The sequence below is a fragment of the Hipposideros armiger genome, unplaced genomic scaffold, assembly GCF_001890085.2.
Source record: "Hipposideros armiger isolate ML-2016 unplaced genomic scaffold, ASM189008v1 scaffold_46, whole genome shotgun sequence".
NCBI classification, from domain to species: Eukaryota; Metazoa; Chordata; class Mammalia; order Chiroptera; family Hipposideridae; genus Hipposideros; species Hipposideros armiger.
Window position 1 is genome coordinate 4,506,497 of NW_017731396.1, and position 7,386 is coordinate 4,513,882.

The 7,386-nt window shown below is 51.2% G+C and overlaps 1 protein-coding gene across 1 annotated transcript in view; it reads right to left on the reverse strand.

The window, feature by feature from the left end:
- PIK3CD (phosphatidylinositol-4,5-bisphosphate 3-kinase catalytic subunit delta) overlaps positions 1-5,967 on the reverse strand; it is a gene marked incomplete at its 3' end in the record, with an annotated part of 31,129 nt that extends 25,162 nt beyond the window's left edge. The window contains exons 1-2 of the mRNA XM_019639707.1: positions 5,787-5,967; positions 3,996-4,112 (exon numbers count right to left, since the gene is read on the reverse strand). The remainder of the gene's footprint in view (positions 1-3,995; positions 4,113-5,786) is intronic.
- Between the last annotated feature and the right edge of the window lie 1,419 nt (positions 5,968-7,386).

Here is a 7,386-nt window from a genome sequence, read left to right on the forward strand (position 1 = left end):
CACATACCCTCTCCTCCATCTTCTAAATATAGATAGCTATGGGGTAATTTTCTGTTAATCAAACTTCAGTGCTTATATTATTATGACTATGTAAATATTGTTCAAAGCTAAGTGACATAATATACTATGATTGTTTCCTGTCTTCAACTTTTTGCTATTCCTGTTGTTGATAGCTGCCTAATATTAAATTTTGTTTTCTATGTACAAATGTGTCATTCCTCCCCAAACTCGCCTCATTATACAACAAATATGTCAGATAATCCACCAGCTCCATTTTTCATTTTTCTGGAAATATTCCCCACTGGGGCCCTCAGCCATCCTGCTCCAAACTGGGCTGGCTGCTCTCTGGACCAGCTGCACAGCCGTAATACTGGGACTCCTCTTCACCATCAGACGGAATTCCCTTCACCACTGTCCCCACCAGGCAGGGTACTTGGTTGTAGATACAGAAGCTGACTCCCCCTGATTTAAGCAGAGAAGGAGCTGACAGATCAGGACACATGTGCTGCATTGTGAAGCATTTCATAGTTCTGTTGGGAGAGCTTGAGGAAGGACTACTGGTCAGTGCATTGAAAACAAAGCAAATAAAAAGATGAGGCAACTGTCAACTCCAGGAAAAACAAAAAGTTGGACAAGCAAAGTAATATAATAGTAGTATATTAGCTGGACTCTGCAAATGCACGTTGGTGATAAAACTGCTGTTACTGTCAAGGGTATTGGGTGTCAGCTTGTACCCCTGCCACTTCTGTGCCAAGACCTTGACCTTGCAGCCCACCACTGCGGCCACCACCATAGGGATGGATACAGTCCGTGTGTCATCCCTGTCTTCTGTGTCAATGGTGCATCTTGTCAATGGAGCTCAGGTCACAGGTCCTGGCTCCAGGGGAGGCTTGGAAGTGAATACTTTTCAGTTCCCACGGTGGGGTAGGTTTTTGTTTTCTTTATCTCCCTACTCCCAAGACTTGAAGTGAGAGAATAGCTGAAATATAAAAGTCATTTAGCAGCTGAGCCAAATGAGAGCAAGAAACAATTACACATTGTACCACTTGTTCCCCTTTCTTGGTTTACTTTCTCGTTTTAATGGAGCACATCCTCCAGTATCTTCCTTGAAAAAGGGATACAAAGGAGGAGGGGGTAAATGTTTTGAAAATTCATGTCAAAAAAATATCTTTATCCCATTATTTTGCTTGAATGACAATGGCAGAATTCTGGGTCGGGAATTAGTTTCCCGCGGAAATTTGAAAGAGTGGCTCCTTTGTCCTGCAGCTCCTGGTGTTGCTTTTGTAAAGCATCACACCATTCTGTTCTGATCTTCTATATGTGGCCTCTTTTCTCTTTGTTGGCTTTTTGTAACTTTTCTCTATCTCTGGAGTTTTGAAAGTTCACGATGATGTCCCATAGTACATCTCTCATTTTCACATAGTGTTTCATTTGTTATTCATTGTGCTGAGTACTACTCAGAGACTAAATGAAGGAACTAGATTCTTCAATAACTTCCCCTTCTCCATTTCTCACCCGTCTTTTTCTTGAGCTCCTGTTTGGTTGATATTGGGCCTCCCAAACTGATTCTCTAACTTTCTTATCTTATCTTTTCTTTCCCATTTTCCATCTCTCAAGTCTTTTTTATTCTACTTTCTAGAAATGTCTTTTTCAAGCTTCCAGCTGTATTCAATTGAAATGTTCACTATTACTATCATAGTTTTAATATCCAAGGGCTTATTATTGTTTGATGTTTACTGTCTTGTTTTAAGCAGCCATGTTTATGACTTCTGAACCCGTTTTCTCTGTTAGTTTGGGCCTCCTCTTTCATGCTAGAGGCCTTGTTCTACATGGGATGATCCACAGCTACCCATTCAAATTTAGGAGAGCGGCACTAAAAGCTGTTTGTGCACAGGTAGGGCTAGTTGCCTGGTAGGTATCACTGCGAAGTGACAAAACAGCAACTTAGCTTTTCAACAGGGTCCCCCACGATGTCAGTATCTGAGGGTCATTTTTTATCATGAGGTCAGTTTCCTCAGAAAGAAGTTCTTCAAGGTCCTGCCTGGAGAGTGGATATAAGCCAGGCTGCCATATTCTGGGCGCCAACCAAGAGAGGGTCTTGCTATTCAGTTGCAAACTTTCACTGCAACCTCCTGTTCTCAGTACAGTGCGTCCTCATAGCCCTCACCTGCCCTCAGCTGCTCTCTTCACAGCCTCCTTCCACCCTAGGCTGGCCCTGAGCTGCTCTGGTGCAACGCTGGCCTTCAGGAAACCAGGCATCCTGTGCTGGGGTGGGGCTGAGCGGGGGTCTGTTGCTCTAACACACACTTTCAACCGACCTTCCTGCTTCCAGCCACCTCCTACCCCGTTGTCGGGAACACTCCGCAGCCCCATTCCGGAGCTGGTCCTGGGGACACCACAGCTTGCTCCCCCGTAGCAGGGGGCGCTCAACTCTTTTTGCTTGGCTTCTCTTTCACCCACCTGTTTCGTATCTTTTAAAAGTTTTGCTCACATCCCTCCTCCTCTATCATCTACTTTTCTGGGGTTTTTTTGTTTTTTGGGGTTTTTTTTAAGGATTTATATCTTTACTCTCATTTTAATGGGCTTTTGAAACAGAGCAGAAATAAACATACACATTCAATCAGTTAGGTTTATGTGGAAGTCCATAATAATAATAATACTTAACAATAAATACAAATCAAGTTTCCAAAGAAGACATTCCAGGGGCTGAGGGGAGGATAGTCCCACAAAGAAACAGTCGCTCTCTGGGGCAGGAGAGGGGATTACAGGAAGGCAAGAGGGTTTGCTTGCAACATTTTCTTTTGTATGTTGTAAATTTTTTAAAGGAAATAGGCATTTCCTTTCAATATATAAATTAAAAAGCACGAGGGTTAAAAATTATTATTAAAAGGCATCTTCTGAAACAAGAAACAAGATAGTGTAAACAGGTGTGTGGAAGAAACCAATCACCACATAGGTCTACGCAATCCATGGCTCTCGCTTATGATCCAGGGAGGCCTGGGGTTCCACGGAAACACCCGAGGCCTCCAGATGGTGGCAGGAGTGAGACAGGTGCTGAGTGGCAGGCCTTCTGGACCAGTCTCTGGCCACAGTAGTGGCTCTGTTCTTAACTGCTTAACGGGTTAAAATTCTGCTTAATATTTTGATCTTTTAAAAGAGATCTATTCTACCAAAGAAGGTTGGAAAGTACCAACGAAGATCTAGATAAATGAGATTAAGGTGTGTGTGGGAGACCTCCAAGGATGACACCATGCTATAACCCATCAACCCTTTCCATCTTGAAATGACAGTTGTTCTAGTGTCTAGATAAGGAGAAATGTGCTGTGTGCTCACAGAATATATATGTACCCGCAGAGCTTCCAAAGGAGGCTGCTGGTCTACCAACCTAGGAGCTTGTTAACCGTACCCAGCTACCCCCGGACACCATGTCTGTCTCTGGCCTTGGCTTCTTCAATTTCACAATGGAAGGACTGCATTCATCTTCCACGCTAGTGTTCTAGAAACTCCAAGGAGCATCCTATTACTGATACGGTTACTGCCAACTCTCTGGAGAAACAGAATGTCCCCAGTAAGGACTCCTTGACAAGCAATACCGAGTTATAAAAACTCAATCCACTTCCTCCGGAAGAATGTGTTACTTTTTCTCTCCTCAAACAGGCCAGCCCAACTCTACCATGACTGGAGCAAGTCAAATACCAAATGTTGCAGCTTAATAATGGGCGCCAGGGCCCCTCAGAACAGAGCTGTTCCTTCCTTCCCCAGGCGGCAGCGGCCCTCTCTTGGGCAGCTGGCTGAGGTCTAGTTCATTTCCCCTCCCATCAGCTCCCAGCACAACTATGGGTCATTCTCTTCCTTTCGGCTCCAGTCCTAGCGATAGGCTCTCCTGTGGCTGGGTGGTCAGGGAGGCTGGAGGATTACATTCCAAGTCTAACCTGTCTACAAAATAACATCTCTTCTTCTCCCAGCATACCACCTGTCTCCTTCGCCCAACCTACCTCTCTGGAATGGTCCAAGAAAGACCAGCAGCAAAGGCCCCTCTGCCTGGCAGATTAAAGATGCTTTGGAATCTGAGTGTCATTCCGCCTTTGCTTGACTCTGAGCTCCTTCTCTGTCTGGAAAAAAAAATAAATTAAAAGGGTCTCAGAAACCTGTGCCCTCTCTTATAGAATGTTAGCTCCAAAGCGACTGTTTTACCCAGGTTCCCTTTTTGCAAACCAATCACATTCTGCTTGATGGGCTTTTTTCCCCCATCTGTGGCAATGCCACCCCCAGCTCCCTTTGGTGGTACTGAAGCAAACCACAGGAGCATTTCCAGGGCCTAAAGCAGGAACATATACACGTACAGATGACTCAGATCATCTTTAGGGTTGTTTGTTGGTTTTGTTTGGTGTTTGAAAGCAAAGTAAGTGATCTGAGCCAAGCCAGGCTTCACGTTCCATTCAATGACTACAAAAAGCAGGTTCATGAACTTGAGGTTCCCATTCAAGACCCAAATTGCATCATAAAGGAAGATCCATCCTAGCCCCTGGAGATGAAAATAAAAGGAGTAAGGGGAGAGGGCCGCCCACTGCATCAGCGGACCTGGAAATACTGTAGCCCGGGAGGGACAGTAGGGCCCACCCCTTCCCGTAACCCCAGACCCTGGGCACAGCTACCTCCACAGCAGGGAGTCTACTGCCTGGAATCCGCTAGGTGCAGCTGAGGAGGCCTCCTGAGGAGCAGGAAACCTAAACCATGGGCTTCTCCAAGTGACAAAAGTCCAGTACTAGGAAGCGGTTGGAAAAGGTATCCATTCCAAGAACACATTTCCCAAGGATCAAGCTGGAATTCTCCCTGCTGCCAGCCTAATTGCTGGAAGGATATACATCCTCCTGGACCCTATGCAGGAGCTCAGGAACCTGGGCTTGGGTGGTCCCTTCACTCAGCATCCAGGGAAGGATGGCAAGGACTTCCCAAGGCACTGCCACCAGAGAAACGGGAGGTCAGCGTCAAGAGCTAAGGAAGAAACGATTTCCATTGATGACCAATGGAGTTAAGAGGACAAAAAACAAGCAGCTCAATCTCAGGAAAATGAGACATGATTGTAGAGAAAGCACTTTCAAAAGGAGGAAAGACAAAGCAGAAAGCATGATGGAGCCGAGACAAGGAAGAATTAGAAAAGGCAAGGAAGGAATTCGTCCTCGGGAATTAGGGTCAGGAAATAAGGAGCTGGGACAGAATTCACAAGAGGGCGGCCAGGGAGGAGGCTCTTCCCCGGAAAGAAAGGTGGGTCTTCTGCTCGGGCCCTCGCGCCAGCCAGGCTCGCACAGCACCTGGGTTTGCCGCCCTCTAGCCCTCCGGGTTCAAGGGCAAAGCTTGGGAGGTAACGCTAGGAATGGACAGAGCGCAGGATGCTCCGTCCCGAATCGGGGGCAGGGGGAGGGGAGGACGAGCGCAGCAACTGCTGGGTCCCTGACAAGTAAACAGCTTGTCCTGAACGGCTGAGGGCCCTGCTCATCTCATCAAGGGCAACAGCAGGGCACCCCGATCCGCGGCCCCCCGGAGGCACAAAAGGGATGCAATGAGATCAGGAGAAAAGGAGAGCACGAAGCAGCCCACACCAGAGCGCGGCCCCCTGCCTCGGCCTCCCCAGAGGAGGCTGGTCCGCCCGGGAACGCTCCCGCCTCCCCCAGCCCCCACACCCCTGGATCGCGGATCGCCCCAGGCGGACAAAGCCCCGCGCCGGGTGGGGCGCGCGGCGGGGGGCACTGGGACCCCGCAGACTCGCGCACAGGTGGGCTCCGTACCGGGTGTCGGTGCCGGGGGCGGGGCCCGGTCTCCCTGGAGATAGTTGCCCAGGGGACGCGGCAGGCTGGTCCCCGAGTGGCGGGAGGGTGCGAGCCTCCGAGCGGCGGCGCGGAGCCCGCGGGGGCCTGAGGGCAGGCCCGCCGCGCGGAGCCTGCGAGTGGGGCATCGGCGGAGGGGCGCGGCCCGGGGCGGGGCCCGGAAAACGGGCGTGCGCGGGCGGGGCCAGGGGCGGGGCGCCTGTCAGGGGCGGGGCGTCCCCAGGGCCGGGGCGGGGCCAGGGCCAGACGCCACGCAGGCACCGTCGCCAAATTCTCACAGCCCCAGCCAGGCGAAGAGCTGGAGCGCCCGCTAGCCAAGCGCGGAGTGGCCGCAGCGGCACATCCTTCCCGACTCCAGCTTGCACCCGCCTGGCCTGCGGGGTTAGATCTCCAAGCCCCTGCGCCGCTGCCGAACCCCGGACGGCGTGCGCACGCTGGCCCTGGCCTCCCTCCTGCCTTGTAACCAGAGGATAGAAAGTGCCATTTGCAAAGTGAGCGAGGGCTGGTTGTCTGCCAAACCGCGTTCCGCTCCCGAGTTCCCAGGGAATCACCAGAAAGGGCGGGGCACTGGACCCTGTCGCAGATCCGGAGCCGGGGCCACCAGAGCAACAGGCCATCCCGGGCTCTGGGCTCAAATCCAGTATGCGATCTGTTCCTCAGCCTCCGGGCATTCCTTCCCATAGGGGTTCCCCTTACAAGTCGGATTTAGAATATAAATGGGTTTACCCGGGACTTTCACTAATGCACCTCCTCGTTACAATGAACTGTGTGCGTGCTGGCAGAGCGCTGGTGCAATAACGCAGTCACCCTCTGCACTTTACAGGCGCTGCAGTTTTTATCCGGGCATCACACTGTAAAGTGGGTATTATTCTCCCTCAGCTTGTAAATGAGAAAGCCGAGGTTCAGAGGGCAAGAAACTTAGCCTCTTCCTCACCCCTCCACGCATACGCGCCCGCCCGCACACAATCCCACCGCCTCTCAGCCGCAGAGCATTGTAACTGCTTTGGTTTGGTACCGGACCCATTCGCTTCTTGCGCAGCAGTGATCCATGTCCCCTCAGAATGTGCTTTCGGGTCCACAGCCCTGGACTTAAGCCTTTGCCACAGTGGAGCGCAAGAAGGGGAGGAGGCGTGAGGTTTTTAATCACCCCAGCGGTGTCCCACCGGGCGAGGCAGATGTTAGAGGAGGAAAGTGGTTGGAGGAACAGTTCTTGGTGGTCCAATTGCTCCTCGCGTCTCCGCCACCTTCAAGGTGTTCCACCCAGGTGAGGCACCCAACGCAGGGCTAGCCCATCCGAGCCTCCCTCCGCCCCAGCGTGGCTGAGAGCACGCGTGCGAGGAGGGCAAAGAGCAAAACTCAGCCAGAAGCGGGAGGAGAGGACCAGGCAGCCGAGCAGTAGGGGGTCTCGCGACCCTCGGTGACTTCTGTGGCCCCGCCCCCAGCACAGCCATGCAGTCAAGGCCTGGGCCCTGGGTATCTCAACAAGAGAAAAGGTGGGTCAGGGCTAGAGGCGGCAATACCCTCTCCGTATCCGTCAGATGTCATACACAGACACACTCAG